Source organism: Cupressus sempervirens, chromosome 10, assembly GCF_028749045.1.
Source record: "Cupressus sempervirens isolate cs-2001-9-10 chromosome 10, ASM2874904v1, whole genome shotgun sequence".
Classification (NCBI taxonomy): domain Eukaryota; kingdom Viridiplantae; phylum Streptophyta; class Pinopsida; order Cupressales; family Cupressaceae; genus Cupressus; species Cupressus sempervirens.
In genome coordinates this window covers 885,151,028-885,171,153 of record NC_143127.1, presented here as the reverse complement: position 1 = coordinate 885,171,153, position 20,126 = coordinate 885,151,028, and the positions used below count along the sequence as shown (strand labels likewise).

The 20,126-nt window shown below is 36.0% G+C and overlaps 1 pseudogene; it reads right to left on the bottom strand.

The window, feature by feature from the left end:
- Positions 1 to 5,590: 5,590 nt before the first annotated feature.
- Positions 5,591 to 7,104, bottom strand: LOC149536827 (7-deoxyloganetin glucosyltransferase-like; annotated as a pseudogene).
- Between the last annotated feature and the right edge of the window lie 13,022 nt (positions 7,105 to 20,126).

The following is a 20,126-nucleotide window of genomic DNA, read 5'->3' as shown; positions in this document are numbered from 1 at the left end:
CATGTGCGTGCACACAATGTATTCTTCTCTCACTATCTATCATTGTCTCTCTCCCTTCTCTCTCTATAAGGAATTTGAATTCAAAATAAATTTTGATTATCATGAGAAATGTAGTTCCTGCCCCTAGTTCACATTTTTGTTATCATTGTCAAACTCTATTAGGCTAGTTTTATGCTTGATGTTAGTAGCATTACTTTCAGAGTATCAGATATTGTTCTAAATTCAGTTGATCATATGATGAGATTTCTTGATACTCCTTACTTCATATATGTATGATGATTATTACAGTGTTTTCTATTATTGATGATGATTAGCTAGATGGTTATTATCATATGTGTTTTCTTATAAATACTTACCCCATATTGCATGTGTATGGTGTGCATGTTTGTTTTCTTTACGTATGGCATTTCTAATGTGGTTGAGGAAGGGAGTTGTAGTCACCTGCTAGTCAGGATCTACACGATGCACCACTTCCTGCCATTCCTTGTTTAGCTTAGAATATTGTGTTTGTACATATGTGAATTTTATTCAGGTTGCAGGTATTGGATATCGACTCCCCTGAATTGCTAGGATGAGCGTACCTTATCACATTATCTCAATGATAGTCAAAATTTTAGGACAAGTATTTGAGTGTCTACCCTCCAAATGCATTGAATGACGTTAATTCATGATTATAACCCTTTAGTATGATTTTGTATATGTTTTTCTTTGATGGGTTTTTGTATGTTGTTTTATGAATCTTTGATGATTTTCTATTAATTAAGTCTAATCAAAAGATTAAATTAATGATTTAATCTAATGAAAAAAAATTATGATATTTTAATATTTAATTTTATTTAATTAATTGAGAAAATAATTAAATAAAAAAAATTAAATTTGGGATAAAATTTATAAGTTTAAATTTTAGAATGTGATAATATTTATTTAATTTAATAATAATATATTTAGAGTTCATTTTTAAATAAATGCTAAATATTATTGTTATTTGAGTTAATAAATATTTTATCAAATTAAAACGTTCAAAAATAAATTTAAAAGTGAAAAGATATTAAATTATTAAACAGTTGTAAGTTTGCATGATCTATGCATGAGAATTAAAATAGAAGAAATTAATTTAAAAGATAAAACAAGTGAATTTAATAAGATATTTTAATTGCATTGAGTGTGTGCATGAGATTAATTTAATAAATTATTTAAAGGAGAAGCCAAGTGAAAATTTAATAAATTTATTTAATAATTTTTCTAACGTGCATGAAAAAGATTAATGCAAGATAAAGAAAAGATTAATAAAAGTTAATATTGAGTTAAGGGTTGTGAGCAAGGAGTTCTTCCAGGTGAATGCACAATTAGTGCCCCAATTTAAGGAGATGGCTCTTTATCACAATTAGAGGGTTCATTTTTGAGAGAGTATTTTTGGGCGCGGATTTTGTGGAGAAAAATTTGGAAGCAAATTTTAGAAGGAAAATTTTGGGAAAATTGTTAGAGGTAAGATCTTGGAGAGAAGTGGATTCTCTTGCAATCTTCAGGTGGTTACCATTTTAGCATCAGAACCAAGTAGGTTCTTAAGTTTTTTATTCACCTAGTTAAAAGTATGTTGTTTACATAATCCTGTCTTCTTCATGTCTATTGAATAGCTATCTAGATATTTCTTGTGATGGGTGCTTTTAATTCTATGAATTCTCAGTATGCATGATAATTTCTCTTTGTACGTAGAGGTTGAAAATTCTTAGAAAACCTTATTATTTAATTTTGCAAATTAGATATTTAACCGAGAGGGTTTGAGATTTAAAAGAAAAACAAATTTTATTGTTTAGAATTTAATTGATTAATCTGGGCTTCCATTCTAAATCCATATTGGAAATGTTTATTTTAAGAATTTTTTTTTTTTTAAAAGAAGAATTTTGTTTATATAAAATTTATATTGTAAAGAGATGATATTCTTTAAAAATAAATAATAATAATTAATTTAGAAATTCGAGTGGTTAGTCGAATTTCTCCCATCAGGCTAGGATTGCAAATATTTATTAAAAAAATATATTATAACATATATTGTTTGATATTATATATTTTAATAAATTTGAAATTTAAAAAATAAAATTTAAAAATAATAATATAATATTGGGGGGGGACGCAGGGCCATCACCCCCCCACCTCCCAACACCCTTGTCCATGACCTTTAAGGCTGCGTGTGACATGTGCTACTGCTGTGTAGTAATCATACTTGCAGCCGCAAGGGTTAGGCCAGCGGGCCTCTAAAAATGCTAAGTTAATATATATTTTTATTATTATTATTATTATTTTAAAATGTTTATTTTTATATGTATAAGATTTATAAAATAAAATAATTTAATAATTAGTTGTTAAAATTTAATAATAATTAATTTATTAAATAATTTTTTATATATTTAATTTGTTAAATTATTTTAATTAATATTTATTAATTTTAATAATTAAAAGATTAAGATTGGTATGTCCTATAAATGCTAATTAAAGTAATTAACTTTAATCAAGATTAATTAATGCATAGGGTTATTTAGTGAATTTAGTCTTATTTTATTAAATAATAATGTTGACTTTAATAAAATTGAGAATGGGTTTTATTGGATGTAGTAAATATTATTTTTAATAATATTAATTAATAACCTTTAAATATTTATTGAAATTTTTATCTTATGATCTTGATTATTTATAAAGTCCTAGTGATTTTATTGAATAATCAATTATTATTATAAAAATTTATTGGTGATAAATATTTTAAAGACATTAATGGGATTTAATGGTGAACTTTGGAATAAGGGTAATTATGCGATATGTTCATATATAAGAACAAGATTATTAGTAAGGGTTAAAATGTTAATATTATTTACCCGAAACTTGTACTAAAATAAAATTGAAAAAAGAAAAAAATTACTGTAACTGAAACTTTATGTTTTTTTAAAATCAAACCGAACTATGAGACCATTATGTTTTCTATGTACTGTCTATGCTTTGGGGTTTTGGGGCTGATTAGATGTTGACTAGTTTAGGTTGTTACTAGAGGCTCGGGGATCATATGTTTGTGATGTCATGCTGATGTTGATGTTGATCTTTATTTTTTTGCTCAATCATGTATATGTTGATATGCTCGATGTTGAGTGTGTTTATATTGTTGATTACTATTTTTGAGTGCCTTGTGGGATGGTGAGATTTATGTTATGAGTTATTTGACTTAACCATTTTTGAGTCATCGATCAGTTACATTTGATTTTCTTTCCAGTTGCTTTGAGAGGACTAAGATGTTTTGGATGATTTGTTATTGATGATTTCATATTGTGACACATTTGACTTGACCATTTTGGAGTCTTCGATTAGTATTATTTTGGGATGCTTTTTGGTTGCTCATTGAGAACCAATGGATATTGTGGGATACTTTTCAGTTGCTCGTTGGAGAACCGATGGATATTGTGATTTATCATTTGATGCTATTTAGTTGCTCATGGAGAACTGATGTGATTATTGTGGATTATACTTATGATACTTTCCAGTCACTTGTACAGGACTGAGGTGATTTTACTATGATTCTTTGATTTGTGATTTCATGAGCTTAAGGTAGGTAATCTATATGTAGTGTGAAGAAGTGGCTTGCAATGGGGGCCAGGGCCCTAAGTGGCTGCCAGGGTAACTCATTGTAAGTTGTTTTAATAAGTGATAACATTTACACTAAATGGGAGTAAAATGAACCTAACAAGATTAATTGCATGTTCTCACCCATGCCTCTAGTGCTAGTACAGACTAGAATGGCAGTAGAGAGAATGCTTGGTTACGAACTTGCATTCTGTAGTATGCCTTGTCAGTACGAGAGGATACTAGTGGCTGCATGGATCACTAGGGACCCGAGATTCCTAAGGGATTGCTCAGTTAACTCTGAACATGATTCGTGCGATGACACTTGCCCACTTATATAGTAGATTCCTATGTGTCTTTGTGTGCCTCTGGGTCTAGATGTCGATCTATGTGTCGAAACCTTTGAGTTAATATACTTTTAGGATTTCCTAGACTCAGAGAGTTCTTGTGTTATGTGATTTGATATTCTATTTGGGACTTGAGACTATCTCCTTAGTGCATGGGAGTGGGCCATTTAGGTTCCACGCAATCGGGTGGTAGTGCTTTTTCACTCTTACCATTGAGATTCGTTCGTAGTCACCGTGGTTGGAGCTTCTTGGTATGCTTGTTTATCATGTTCAGATGATGTTATTTACTAATGCATTTCTTTATATTGATGAGTAGCATGTTAGATTTCCTTATGATTATGTTGTAGTATGTTTAGTAGTGACATCCCTATCACTATAGTACCGATGATCTTATTGGTGACTTGGGATGTTATAGGGGATGGCTAGGGCCCATGATGGTCTAATGATGCTATTAACGGTTGGGAGGAACAACACACTTAGATAGTTGTGTTTTATGATGGATAGTTGTATTTCATGTTCGATGGTTATGTCTTTTATGATGGATGGATGTATCATGTATGTTATTGGTTTCATTTACTATACTTTGTTTTATATAAAGGGCAAAGAATGGTAGATATAAAGGTATAAGAAGGGACAAGGGAGAGGGAGAGAGTGGGTAATAGAGGAGGGGGCAAGATAGCAATATAGATTGTGTCTCCCCCCTCCCCCTCTCTCCTCTTTCTCCTCAAGGACCTTCTATATTGCTATCTTCCCCCTTCCTCAATTTTCCCCTCTCCCTCTCCCTCTTCCCTTCTTCATTAAGCCGAGAGGATTTCTACAGTGGAAACAATCTTCAATGTAAACATTTTCCATTTTGAAAAAAAATTGGCGTTCATTTACGTGTCAAAAAAATAAAATAGAAATAGACTAAATATAATTATAATTAAAATCGTAAAAATTACAAAGAGAAAATGGAAGTGTAGAAATTACAGAGAGAAAATGGAAGTAAAAATGAGGCAGATCAAGAGTCTTGAATCATTTCCTCACACTTCTTAGACTCACATAAATATGTGATGATGAAAATTGTGGGATTATGAAAATAGGCAGAAGATATCTCTTGGCTTATTATATATATATATATAATATATAAGCTAGTATACCTTTTTATCTACCATTCTTTGCCCTTTATATACAACCCTACAAATTCTCTCTCTCTCAATCACTATCATCTTATCTCTATATATCCCTACATATCTTCATCTCTCTACATATCTATATATATCAACCCTCTCCATCTCCTCAATTTGTATGTACACCTCATTCCTCTCTTACTATATTTTCCTCTCATCCATTGTAATTTTCATCTCATCATTTATGTTTTTGGTCCACATACTTCAGTTTTTTATATCAAAAGCAACAAAACTAGGTTATTGTCCCTATACAATGCTCAAAGGGCGATAGTAAGCAAATTTATATTGTCACCCCATTGAAAAAAAACCAAATAGTTACTAATTTCCACATTTCAAAAGCCATGAAAAATCCACTAGTCACAAAAGCTAAGCACACTATAACTAGCATTAACGATTCTGAAACAATAGAATTTGTCATATCCTAGAGCATAGACAACACGGTTTCACCATTATAGACTCACAGCTAATTAATCAACGGCCAAATGATTTGGCAATTTGAGAAATCTCTTGGACAAACTTGTTCAAGCTGAGGAAGGAATATCCACCTGGGCTAACTACTTTTATTGCTACATTCTTCAATTTCAACGCCCTTTGCCTCACTTCTCACATTCCATAATCCTCCTCACCCCCTTCTCCACCTCTTCTCTGGTAACCAACTTATTTTCATCAACATCCACACCCTCAAAATCCATCCCAATCTTCCACACATCCTTCACAAATTTGCAATTCAAGAACTGATCCATAAAATAAGGCTATCCCAACATGGGAATCTTGAAGTTGAAGCTCTCCATGACAGAGTTCCATCTGTCGTGGGAAAGAAATGCCCTAATTGAAAGATGGGACAGAACTTTCACTTGTAACGCCCATCTCACAATCAACCCTCTATCGTTGATCTGCTCTAAAAACCCTTGTAGCAAACTACCAGACTCATCTTGTGCAATGTCCTTTTGTAGAACCCATAGAAAAGGGATCTGGCTATTTTCTAACCCTAGCGCAATCTCTTTGAGCTGTTGCTTCAATTTGATGGTGGTGCTGCCGGAGGAAATGTAAATCATAAACACTCGTTGTTGTGCGTCCAGCCATTCAGGATAGCTCTCATCCTCTGTAAACATACTAGAGGACTTCACGACATCTATGTGCACCAGAAATTTGGGAAGAAATAGAGAACCTATAGCCACAAAAGGGCACTTGTTTATTGACAGAGCTTCTACTGCTTCCTTTCCTTCCAACTCCTCCATTATGTTCACCAGCACATAATCTCCCTTGTTTTTCATTCAGTTTTCATATAGAAATCTTTGTACCAGAGCATCCATGGATCTCTCAGTGCGATAAAAGGAGACGAGATCCATCGGCAAGAAAGGTGGAAGATTTCCCAGCAAACAGGTGATCAAATTCTCTGGCCTCTTCGCTTCTTCCACTGAAATCACACACCACATATTTTATTAGGGAAAATTAAAAATATTTAATTGAGGGGTAATTAGGAAGCTAGAAAGCCCTACATTTCACAGGAATGTGCCCCTGCGAGAAGAGTAACTCTGCTTTGATTGCGAAATAGACAATGCCGCGCACATTTTCCAGTAGACAAATCTGGGACCTCAGAGATTTAGGGCTAGCTAGTAAGTGCAAGACATATAGCTTTTGTCGATAATACATATGATGGGAGGGAAATCTTTCAAAATAGAGGCTACAAGTTGCTGCTCCAAAATAGGGGCTAAATTTTCCAGTGCTCTCAAATAGTTAAGAAGATCACTGCAATGCTCATGCTCCATCGGTAAGCCGTCCGGGATGGTCAGAAACCTAAACCCCTCTAGTGGTTGCTGAAGATCTTGCCCACCGGCATCTAACATGTGGTGATGGCTCCACTCTGTGTTGATGATTGTAATGAAAAACCCCCTTTTAGAGTGTAGGTGGCCCAATTGAATGAGAGGATTGATGCCCCCTTGTATAGGAAATGGCACTAAGACGGCGTGCAGAGACTTACCCATAGCTTGTGGTCTTCAGAAGAAGAAGAGTGTATTAAATCAACCAAAAATTATCCTTGACAAAAAGATTCATCGTATATGCCCGTTTAACTAAGATTTTTGGTAGGTCTTGGGTGATTCTTGAATTTATGACAATTTGCAGATTGCAACTGGTATGCAATAACTTTGTTTTGGTTTTTATGGAATAGTTGTGGTATAAAATTTGGGTTCATTTTGACTTCATCCTTCATTTTCTTGAAATGTAATGAGAGATGTGACATTTCTAATATGTTTGTTACCTCCTTCTAGTGGGCAAGGGGTTTGTCACATCCCTGGTTTTAGATGAGAGGAGCTGAACGACGAGTCGCTAGTTTGACTAAAATTGGTGTTACATCATTTTAGAAGAGGATACAATTGCAAACATCTAAAGTTGCTTCGAATTTTCAATTAGATGTAAGACAACCCTAAATTTTATGATGTCTTAGGATTGCAAACTATGTACATTCATTTATGGATTCCAAAAATTGAAAACTAATATTCTAGAAATATCTTTAACTAATGTTGTGGTTGACCTGCATTAGGAAGCCAACATTTTTACATTTTAAATTTGTTAGTATCAAGGAATGATAGTTTCAATAAAAAAAGGTTAAAATAAATTCATAGTTTACTTATGTTCGTTGTTGTGTTGGAAATCAGACATCATGTCAATTTGCATGTCTTCTGTTATGTAGAAACTCATTTGTATATGTTTTCTTGTATGGATAGTCATGCATAGTCTGGTTGATAAAATGCATCATAATTATTAGATTTTGTTTTTCAGTGCTTGTTTTTCATAATCTATAAATTCTGTAAATAATAAATTTGGAAAAAAATTACTAAATTTTTTTTAATTTGGAAAAAAAAGTTTGAGTTTTTGTCGCCTTTAGTACATTTTTCTAGAAATGAGCCAATGTCTAATGTTTTTTATACTTGTAATTCTCCTCAATTTTTTCTATTTATTATTAATTCTACTATGTATATTTTCTTTTCAATATTTTGATTTTCACTTCTTTGTTGAGTAGTGAGGTTTCATATATATATATATGAGATTTAAGTTGAATTCGTTGTTGAGTTTTTCAACATAAAAAAACTTGGGGTTAATAGATTTGAAGAGTGGGTAAGATTTAATAAAAAAAAATGTACTTTCAGACTCAAACAAGAGATAGAGGTTTCTTAATGCAAAATTGGTGATTTGAGGCATATTTGCATACTTGCAATTATATTTAATGAGTTTGAAATTAATATAACATAAAAATCTTGTTTGTTAAATTGGTGGAATTTTCTCATCGACATATTTAAACATTTGTGTACTTCTCAATAAAACTAGATAATCTTAGAAACATTGTTCTTAAAAAATATACAAATACTATTATAGGTTATGGTCCTACAGAACAATATAGGGTATGTCCAAGATCATGGTGTACCAAAGGCAGTTAAAAATCAGAAAATCAGGGTTATGTCAACTTGACATATAATTTTAAAGTGGTTATGGACTTTATATCAAAAAGTTGTAAGAAAATAACCTGTAGAAAATTGAATGTAGTTTCTAAACGACTAGGCCTTATCAGGAGAAAAAAATAATTGATTGGTCAAAAGTTTAGATTTTAATGCAGTACTACAAAAATTTCAAGGTGAAAATAAAAAGTAGGTATATGTCTAACCACCTTAATCAAAATCAAATGATAGTATTTTTTTAATATTATTATAGAGATAAAAGGTAGACTCATGCAAAGATGTGATGCATATTTTTTGATATTTTTATTCCAAATAAATAATTAAATATGAATTTTCTACCAAAACTTTTTTAGAAAAAAATCTCCTATGTTTGACCACCTTAACCAATAGAAAATTTTACCAAATTTAATTTTTTTTTAAATTTTTCTTATACTAGGTGAAGCATAGAATGTGACAACACTTCTAGATTTAAAAAATGTTATACCATTTGAAAGTTATAGCTATTTTTCAATAAATATGTCAATTAGTACTTTACAATAATCTTCATTGAAAATTACCTAATAAATACTTATCGAACTCAGAATTTGACAGCAATTATATCAATGGAATCTTGAGAGTGATATTAAAAAACCTTTTTCGTTTCATTCAATTTCGATCAAAATAACATTGTCAGATGGCTACCCGAAGTCTGAGTGTCACTGACACCCTCCTAAAACACATTTTTTGGGTTGACTCGGTAGGCTTGGTAAATACTAGGCCTAATCAAATATCTAATATGGCCTGGTAAGTTTCCACCCATTTCTGGAGGGAAATTTCAAAAGGGAAGTTTTTTTTAATTTTAAATTTGGGGGGAGACAAATTTAAAGGGAAATAAACTTAAGAGAATAACTTTAGACAATTTTAGAAGAAAATATATTTCGTGAATGTGTGAACATTAATATTATAATTATTATTACATTATAGTAATATAGATATAATTATTATTATTAAATATAATTTAGTTCTAAATATAACATAGTGATATATATGATATATATTATTATTATTAAATATATATAGTAGTATTATATGACAAAATTATTCTATATAATAATATATATTGTTATTATTATTATTAAATCTACAATCTAGTAACATATATGATTATTATTATTATATAATGTAATAGTATATCATTATTATATTAAAATATACAATATAATATAATTATTAAATATAATATTGTCCCTTTGACCCATACGAAAGATTCTAATATGTCCTTAGGGGTCCTACGACATATGTCATCATGTAATGGGTCGAAGGGGGTCATAGGTCAACCTATGACTCCCTTCAACCCATTTGAAGGATTCTAATATGTCCCAAGCAATCCTAGGACACTAGGGTCATATGTCATCATGTAATGGGTCGAAGGGGGTCATAGGTCACCCAATGACCCCCTTTGACCCATATGAAGGACATATGTCATCATTTAATAGGTCGAAGTGGGTCATTGGTCAACCTATGACCCCCTTCGACCCATACGAAGGATTCTAATATGTCCCTAGAGGACCTAGGACCCCTAGGGACATATATATGTTGTCATGTAATGGATCAAAGAGGGTCATACGTCACCCCATGACCCCTTTCGACCGATATGAAGGATTCTAACTTGTCCCTAGGGATATTAAGACCCCTAAGGACATATGTCATCATGTAATGGGTCAAAGAGGGTCATAGGTCACCCCATGACCCCCTTCGACACATATGAAGAATTCTAACATGTCCTTAGGGGTCCTAGGACCACTAGGGACACATGTCATCATTTAATGGGTCGAAGTGGGTTATAGGTCAACCTATGACCCCCTTCGACCCATACACAGGATTCTAACATATGTCATCATGTAATGGGTCGAAGGGGGTCATAGGTCAACCTATGACCCCCTTCGACCCATATGAAGCATTCCAATATGTTTTTATAACCCCTAGGGACATATGTCGTCATGTAATGGATCAAAGGGGGTCATAGGGTCGACCCATAAGAAGCATTCTAATGTCCCTAGGAGTAGGACCCCTAAGGACATATGCTGTCATGTAATAGGTCGAAGGGGGTCATAGGTCAACCTACCTATGACCCCCTTCGACCCATAAGAAGCATTATAATATGTCCTTAGGGGTCCTAGAACCCCTAGGGACATATGTCATTATGTAATGGGTCGAAGGGGGTCATAGGTCAACCTATGACCCCCTTCAACCCATAGGAAGGATTCTAATATGTCCCTAGAGGTCCATATGTCATCATGTAATGGGTAGAAGGGGGTCATCGGTCACCCCATGACCCCCTTTGACCCATATGAAGGATTCTAACATGTCCCTAGGGGTCCTAGGGACATATGTCATCATGTAATGGGTTAAAGTGGGTCATAGGTCAACCTATGAAACCCTTCGACCCATACGAAGGATTCTAATATGTCCCTAGGGGTCTAAGGACCCCTAAGGACATATGTCATCATGTAATGGGTCGAAGGGGATCATAGGTCACTTTATGACCCCCTTCGACCCATAGGAAGCATTATAAAATGTCCTTAGGGGTCCTAGGACCACTAGGGACATATGTTGTCATGTATTGGGTTGAAGGGGGTCATAGGTCACCCAATGACCCGCTTCGACCCATATGAAAGATTTGAACATGTCCCTAGGGGTCCTAGAACCCCTAGAGACATATGTCATCATTTAATGGGTCAAAGTGGGTCATAGGTCAACCTATGACCCCCTTCGACCCATACGAAGGATTCTAATATGTCCCTAGGGGTCCTATGACCCCTAGGGACATATGTCATCATGTAATGGGTTGAAGGGGGTCATTGCTCACCCCATGACCACCTTCAACCCATATAAAAGATTCTAACATGTCCCTAGGGGTTATAGGACCCCTAGGGACATATGTCGTCATGTAATGGGTCGAAGGGGTCATAGTTCACCCCATGACCCCCTTTGACCCATATGAAAGATTCTAACATGTCCCTAGGGGTCCTAGGACCCCTAGCCCCTAGGGACATATGTCATCATTTAATGGGTCAAAGTGGGTTATAGGTCAATTTATGACCCCCTTTAACCCATACAAAAGAATCTAACATATGTCGTCATGTAATGGATTGAAGGGGGTCATTGGTCAACCTATGACCCCCTTCAAACCATAGGAAAGATTCTAATATGTCCCTAGGGGTCCTAGGATCCTTAGGAACATATGTTATCATGTAATGGGTCAAAAGGGGTCATAGGTCAACCTATGACCACCTTCGACCCATATGAAGCATTCTTATATGTCCTATGTCGTCATGTAATTGGTTGAAGGGGGTCATAGGTCACCGTGTGACCCCCTTCGACCCATAAGAAGCATTCTAATATGTCCCCAAGGGTCCTAGGACCCCTAGAAACATATGTTGTCATGTAATGGGTAGAAAGGAGTCATAGGTCAACCTATGACTCCCTTCAACCCATAGGAACCATTCTAATATGTCCCTAAGACCCCTAGAGACATGTCATCATGTAATGGGTCAAAGGGGGTCATAGGTCAACCTATGACCCCCTTTGACTCATAGGAAGGATTCTAATATGTCCCTAAGGGTCATCATGTAATGGGTCCAAGGGGGTCATCGATCACCCCATGACCCCCTTCGACCTATATGAAGGATTCTAACATATCCCTAGGGGTCCTAGGACCCCTAGGGACATATGTCATCATTTAATGGGTCAAATTGGGTCATAAGTCAACCTATGACCCCCTTTGACCCATACAAAAGATTCTAATATGTCCTTAAGGGTCCTAGGACCCCTAAAAAAATATGTCATCATGCAATGGGTCGAAGTGGGTCATAGGTCAACCTATGACCCCCTTCGATCCATACAAAGAATTCTAATAAGTCCCTAGGGGTCCTAGGACCCCTAGAGACATATGTCATTATGTAATGGGTCAAAGTGAGTCATAGGTCAACCTATGACCCTCTTCGACCCATAGAAAGCATTCTAATATGTCCCTAGGGGTCCTAGGACCCCTAGGGAAATATGTCATCATTTAATGGGTCGAAGGGTGTAATAAGTCAACCTATGATCCCCTTTGTCCCATTAGAAGCATTCTAATATTTCCCTAGGGTTCCTAGGACCCCTAGGGACATATGTTATCATGTAATGGATCGAAGGGGGTCATAAGGGTCATAGGTCAACCTATGACCCCCTTCGATCCATCAAAAGGATTCTAATATGTCCCTAGGGGTCCTAGAACCTCTAGGGACATATTTCATCATATAATGGGTCGAAGGGGGTCATCAGTCATGTCATGTCCCCTTTTCAAATAATAAAAAAATAATAATCTTTGCTAAGGCAAGCAGGCCCAAGAAAGTGAAGTTTCGGAAAAAGGGGGTTAATCTTTGGAAACCGTTGGACTAATAAATGAAATTATTATTAAAATATGTTTCATTAACCTCTCTTGGACGTGAGTTATGGTTATGGCCTCTTTTAAGGGGTTTGGAGGCATTTTGGGCAGATTACAGAACTTGATTTTTGCTCATTCTTTGTTATTCTTCAGAGGCTGCCAAACCTGTGGAGAAGGAGACCCAAGAACGGGAGTTTGCAGGTTTCCAGTGAGACCCAAGAATGGGAGTTTTTAGGTTTCCAAGAAGGCTAAGGATGGGATTTTGAAGCCATTCCATGTGCATGCTCATACAGAGTTTGCCTTTGTGCTGAACAGTGTAGATTTGTGGGTTTTCGGGTGTGTTTTTTGTATGAGTTTGGTGTTTTCAGTTGAGTATTTCATATCAGTTTGGTTTGCTGATGTATTTTAGACTTTAAGGTGTTAAAATAGAGTTGAATATATGTATTGGGATGTGATTAAACTTTTGAGATAGATTATTAGTGTTTTTGTGGTGTTTCCGGGCATTTTTGTGTTAATTTCGGGAGCCCGATGAGCATAGTTTTTGTCCTACATTTGAGAACTGTTGTGTAAAGGATATATGGATATGGAAATGTCATTTTGTAGGCTGTTATGCTACTGAAATTTCTGTAAAAATATCCACTTTCAGATTTATTAATAATAGGTGAAGCTGTGAAGCTTTTGGCACAATTTCTGGCATACCCGATTTGGGGTTTCTTGAGAAATTTGGTGGATCTTTGTGATATTAGTTGTTTGATCTTGAAGATCTAATTAGAAGCTTTAAATATCATACAAAATCAGAAAAGGGACATTTCAGTGGTATTAGAGCCATGATCTTGCCAGCCTGAGGGTTTGTAGAAGTTTGCATGTCAGTTTTGACAACGACCTAGATCTTGCATGTCAATTTTGACAACTACCCAGATCTTGCATGTCAGTTTTGAAAACTACCCAAATCTTGCATGTCATAATTTATGATTGCATGTTGCTTCTAATCAGTTGCATGTCAAAATTTATGGTTGCATGCTACTTCTAATCATTTTCATATTAGTTCTTGGTGAATTTGGTGGTTGCATGTTGCTTCTAATCAGTTGCATGTCAAAATCTATGGTTGCATGCTACTTCTAATCATTTGCATGTTAGTTCTTGGTGTTTGAAGAAGTTATATCCTATTGGGGTTACACTCTACTTTATCCAGAATGGACAGGTATAGTACAGAGTCTCAGAGGACACGATCTTGGACAATTGATATCCAGAGTCAAAACAGTAGAAAGGATGGTTATTTAAACATTCGAGATAAACTTATAAAAATAAGCCATGACATGTCTGAACAATTGGTTGAGCACCATCGTATAATGAATGACATGTTGTCTGACCCAACTAAGGTGGATAAGTTGACTGGATTTCTATTTGGCAAATTTTCTCACAGGACAGATGACATAATTCCCAAGAACTTGCATGAGGAGTTTGAGAAACTAACTGATAGCCAGTTAGAGGTCTCAGATTCTACTCTACCACAGGAGGTGGTGGGAAAGGATATTACACAGATTGATAGTAATGGTCAACTTGATACTCAAATTGAGACAATTGTTTACAGGTCGTCAAAGGGTGATGCCACAGATATTTAGGATGGTATAGTTACAACAGGCAGTGACTACAATGTAGTGGGTTCAAATGATGATTATGAGAATGTTGTTGTGCAAGATGGTGAGATACCTGGTAGAGATGAGCAGACATTGAGCATTCATGACTTTGCTGAGAAAGAGTACCAGGCACAGTTAGATGCTTCATCACATGAGGTTGAGGCTGGTAGTACTTCACATGATTTGTCTAGCCAGCTGAAGGTGAACAAAGATAGTATTGTGACTTCATTATCTCATCATGACAGGTATGTGGAGTTAGTTGGTATTGGTCATATTACTCAAGTGAGGAGTTTTCTTGAGTTACTAGTTAATTCTAGTTTACGAATATGGACTCGATATTGTTATATTGGCATTTGGGATTCAGTTGACTGGAGATCTTTAACACTTTTTGGTAGTAGTGTTTGTTTGGGTGATATCATGGATTTGATTAGCAGATTACGTAGTGTTGTCTTTTCTTGTGCCAGTATCTTGTCTGATGTTGGTATTAGTTTTTATACACCGATGTTGGGCTTTGTTCATATATCCAGTCGACCATATTTGCTGGAATGTGTTGATGATATTTCATATTTGGCAGTGTGTATAGATGAGTCCCAGGATCATATTGGCATTGATGGCATCCAGGAGGATGTAGTGGATAGTTTTGAAGACTTAGTTTCCTTGGGTATAGAGGAGTTGGACAGCAATGCTAATGTTTTTGATACTCTGTATGTTGATATGAGTTTTAGATTTGATTCACAGGATATGGATGGTAATACTCTAGAGACTAGTAACTTTGAGGATACTCCTTTAGATAGTGCATCAGAGGAGGTTTGTAGGAGTTAGTCAAGCCAGTGCCATCATGTGTCTAATCAGTTGAGAGTTAGTGACCGAGACATTGCTATCACTTGCCAGCATTTCGATGTTGCTCATCAATTGTTAGCAGTTTATGGATGGGGTTCTCCTACTAGTGACGAGCAGGGAGGCAGTTATCTTTCCTTGATAGAGTTCCACTCTTTATGGGAGGCTATCCAGATTCTGAGACAGGATTATATGCAGTTGGTAGCCGACAGAGATTATCTTATGAATTGGGGCAGTACAGCATATGATGCATTGTTGGCCAAGGAAGATGAGGTGAGTGAGCTTACTAAGCAGCTTGAGGTGACTTCTGAGATTCTTGAGAGTACACAGTTGGCTTTCAAGGAGTCACAGTTTCATTTGGCTAAGGTGACCATGGAGTTAGAGCGACTACAGTCTTTACCTAATTCTATACAGTCACAAGCTGTGGTGTTTGGTGATCCAAGGATGTCCATGGCCGAGATTGTTAGAGACAGTGGAGATGGGGATGCATCCATTCTTGATACTAACATTGGCATATCAGGTTCATTCCCACTAGAGTCAGGTTCAGTTGAGTTGGGTGTTGTAGCAGATTGTTGTATGCCGGACATGGTGGTGTCCTCTATTATTGATGGCATAGAGACTAGAGATGCATCAAAGATCATGTGTGATGTTGGTGAGTCGACAGTTGGCATCGTTCCTGCTAGTAATACTACTCCCTTGGTGATATCTTCGGAGGTAGTAGTTAGTTAAAACATGGTTAATGATCAATTGCAGTTAGTTTCATCTGGATTATAGTCTGAGCCACTAACTAAGATTGGCGCATTCTATCAGCATTACACTGTGAGGTACGCTCATCAATTTACCTTTGATGACCATGTTGATGAGATAATGATACAGAGATGTACTTTGGTTCCTAGTGCTTATCATCAGTTATGGGACAATTTGATGCCTCAAGATGAGAGTTTTGATGGGCATGACATGGTGATAGGTTCTGCAGTTGACAGCTTGATAATATGTGACTTAGAGCAGGAGTTTGGGAGTGATGCTTCAGTGGGTGTTGTTATTGATTCTACTCCTTTGGCTATGACATCTCCTGACTTAACTAGTGATCAGTCACAGTGGGTTGTATCACTTGTTCATGGTGAGCTGTTGACTAAGGTTGGGTTTTTTAATCAACATTATATTGCAGGGTATGTACATCAGTTAGCATTTGATCCTTGTTTTGAGGAGTTGATGGCAGGAAAAAAATTTTTGGATTCCATTTCTTACTCTTTATCTTGTAATTTCTTTTCACCATCAACAGTGCATGGGAGTTATGATTATGAGATAGTGGCCGGTGATTTGCAGAGTTGTGTTTACTGCAGGAGTTGTACAGTGTGTGGATTCTCCATACTTGGTACAGTTTCATTCGAGAGCGTTCACCATTGTTGCAGAGTTGGATTGTACATTCCATATAGGCCAGTGGGATGCGTTGATGGTATTTACTATGTTGGTAGTTTGATTTGTCCACTTTACTTAGGTTATAATGTTCTAAGAGTTTGTGTCTCATGGGTTTTTGATTATGGTGGTGGTGATTTTGGAGTTTGGTTGAGCTATAATTGTCAGTTTGATTATGGATTCCTCTTGGTCATATTGCGGAGGATATTGCAGGAGCCTATGTTAATTGGTAGTAGTATAGTTCATGACTACATTTGGGATCCAGGTGGATTGATTGGTTTATTGTTCAGCCATTTCTTGAGGACAAGCAATGTTTGGGAGGGGAGGACTTGTCATGTCCCCTTTTCAAATAATAAAAAAATAATAATCTTTGCTAAGGCAAGCAGGCCCAAGAAAGTGAAGTTTCGGAAAAAGGGGGTTAATCTTTGAAAACCATTGGACTAATAAATGAAATTATTATTAAAATATGTTTCATTAACCTCTCTTGGACGTGAGTTATGGTTATGGCCTCTTTTAAGAGGTTTGGAGGCATTTTGGGTAGATTACAGAACTTGATTTTTGCTCATTCTTTGTTATTCTTCAGAGGCTGCCGAACCTGTGGAGAAGGAGACCCAAGAACGGGAGTTTGCAAGTTTCCAGGGAGACCCAAGAATGGGAGTTTTCAGGTTTCCAAGAAGGCTAAGGATGGGAGTTTGAAGCCATTCCATGTGCATGCTCATACAGAGTTTGCCTTTGTGCTGAACAGTGTAGATTTGTGGGTTTTCGGGTGTGTTTTTTGTATGAGTTTGGTGTTTTCAATTGAGTATTTCATATCAGTTTGGGTTGCTGCTGTATTTCAGACTTTAAGGTGTTAAAATAGAGCTGAATATATGTATTGGGACGTGATTAAACTTTTGAGATAGATTATTAGTGTTTTTGTGGTGTTTCTGGGCATTTTTGTGTTAATTTCGGGAGCCCGATGAGCATAATTTTTGTCCTACATTTGAGAACTGTTGTGTAAAGGATATATAGATCTGGAAATTTCATTTTGTAGGCTGTTATTCTGCTGAAATTTCTGTAAAAATGTCCACTTTCAGATTTATTAATAATAGGTGAAGCTGTGAAGCTTTTGGCACAATTTCTGGCATACCCGATTTGGGGTTTCTTGAGAAATTTGGTGGATCTTTGTGATATTAGTTGTTTGATCTTGAAGATCTTATTAAAAGCTTGAAATATCATACAAAATCAAAAAAGGGACATTTCAAGTCACCTCATGACCCCCTTTGACCTATATGAAGGATTTTAACATGTCTCTAGGGGTCCTAGGACCCCTAGGGACATATGTCATCATTTAATAGGTCGAAGTGGGTCATAGGTCAACCTAGGACCCCTAAGAACATATTTCATCATGTAATAGGTCAAAGGGGGTCATAGGTCACCCCATGACCCCCTTCGACCCATATGAAGGATTCTAACATGTCCTTAGGGGTCCTAGGACCCCTAGGGACATATGTCATCATTTAATGGGTCAAAGTGGGTCATAGGTCAACTTATGACCCCCTTCGACCCATATGAAAGATTCTAATATGTCCCTAGGGGTCCTAGGACCCCTAGGGACATATGTCATCATTTAATGGGTCGAGGTGGGTCATAGGTCAACCGAGGACTCCTAAGGACATATGGCATCATGTAATGGGTCGAAGGGGGTCATAAGTCAACCTATGACCCCCTTCGACCCATAGGAAGCATTCTAATATGTTGCTAGTGGTCCTAGGACACCTAGGGACATATGTCATCATTTAATGGATCGAAGTGGGTCATAGGTTGACCTATGATGCCCTTTGGCCCATTAAATGATGACCCATAGGAAGCATTCTAATATGTTAACCTATGATCCCCTTCGACCCATACGGAGCATTCTAATATGTCCCTAGGGTTCTTAAGACCTCTAGGGACATTTGTCATCATGTAATGGATCGAAGGGGGTCATAGGTCAACCTATGATCTCCTTTGACCCATATGAAGCATTCTAATATGTGCCTAGGGGTCCTAGGACCCCTAGGGACATATGTCCTCATGTAATGGGTCGAATGACCTATTACCCCCTTCAACTCATAAGAAGCATTCTAATATGTCTCTAGGGGTCTTAGGAACCCTAGGGACATATGTCATCATTTAATGGGTCGAAGTAGGTCATAGGTCAACCTATGACCCTCTTCGACCCATAGAAAGGATTCTAATATATCCCTAGGGGTCATAAGATCTCTAGGTACATATGTCATTATGTAATGGGTCGAAGGAGGTCATAGGGTGATCCATATGAAGGATTCTAATATATCCCTAGGGGTCCTAGGACCCCTAAGGACATATGTCATCATGTAATGGGTCGAAGAGAGTCATAGGTCAACCTATGACCCCATTCAACCCATATGAAACATTCTAATATGTTCCTAGGGGTCCTAGGACCCCTAGGGATATATGTCGTCAGGTAATGGGTCGAACGGGGTCATAAGTCACCCTATGACCACCTTCGACCCATAAGAAGCATTCTAATATGTCCCTAGGGATATGTCATCAAGTAATGGGTTAAAGGGGGTCATAGGTCACTCCATGACCCATATATATATTACAATACTAATAACATAATATATTGTGATATATTAATAACATATATATATAATATATATATTATGTTATTATATTTATTTAAAATATTGAAAAAATAATAATAATATAATATAATAATATATATTATAATTATAGATTATAATAAGAACAACATAATATATTATTATATATTAATAGATTATATGTTATATCTTTACGTTACGTTATTATATATATAATATATATTATAATGTATCTTTACATAGTAATATAACTGAAATAATTGAAAAGTCACAAACTATAACTCACATATTCGGATTTCCCTCCAAAATATTTGTGTGGGCATATCGAATATTCAATTTGATATCTGATATCCAATTTCAAATTGGATATCTGATATTACTAGCATCATTTTTCAACATATTGCCTATCCCTACAGACCCGACAACGTCACTTTTTGATAAAAAAAATTCATGGGTTTCACTAAAAGTCACATTTTGGGGCCCAACCAATCGAAAAAAGTTTGAAAATATAACCCTAGGTGTCCAATATTGTCATCTGAATGGGGAGCAATAGTCATCAAAAGGCTAAACGTAAAAAGAAGGTATCTAATGAAGACATTGCGGCAGATAGGGAAAGGGACAAAATGGAACACCGAAGAAAAAGAC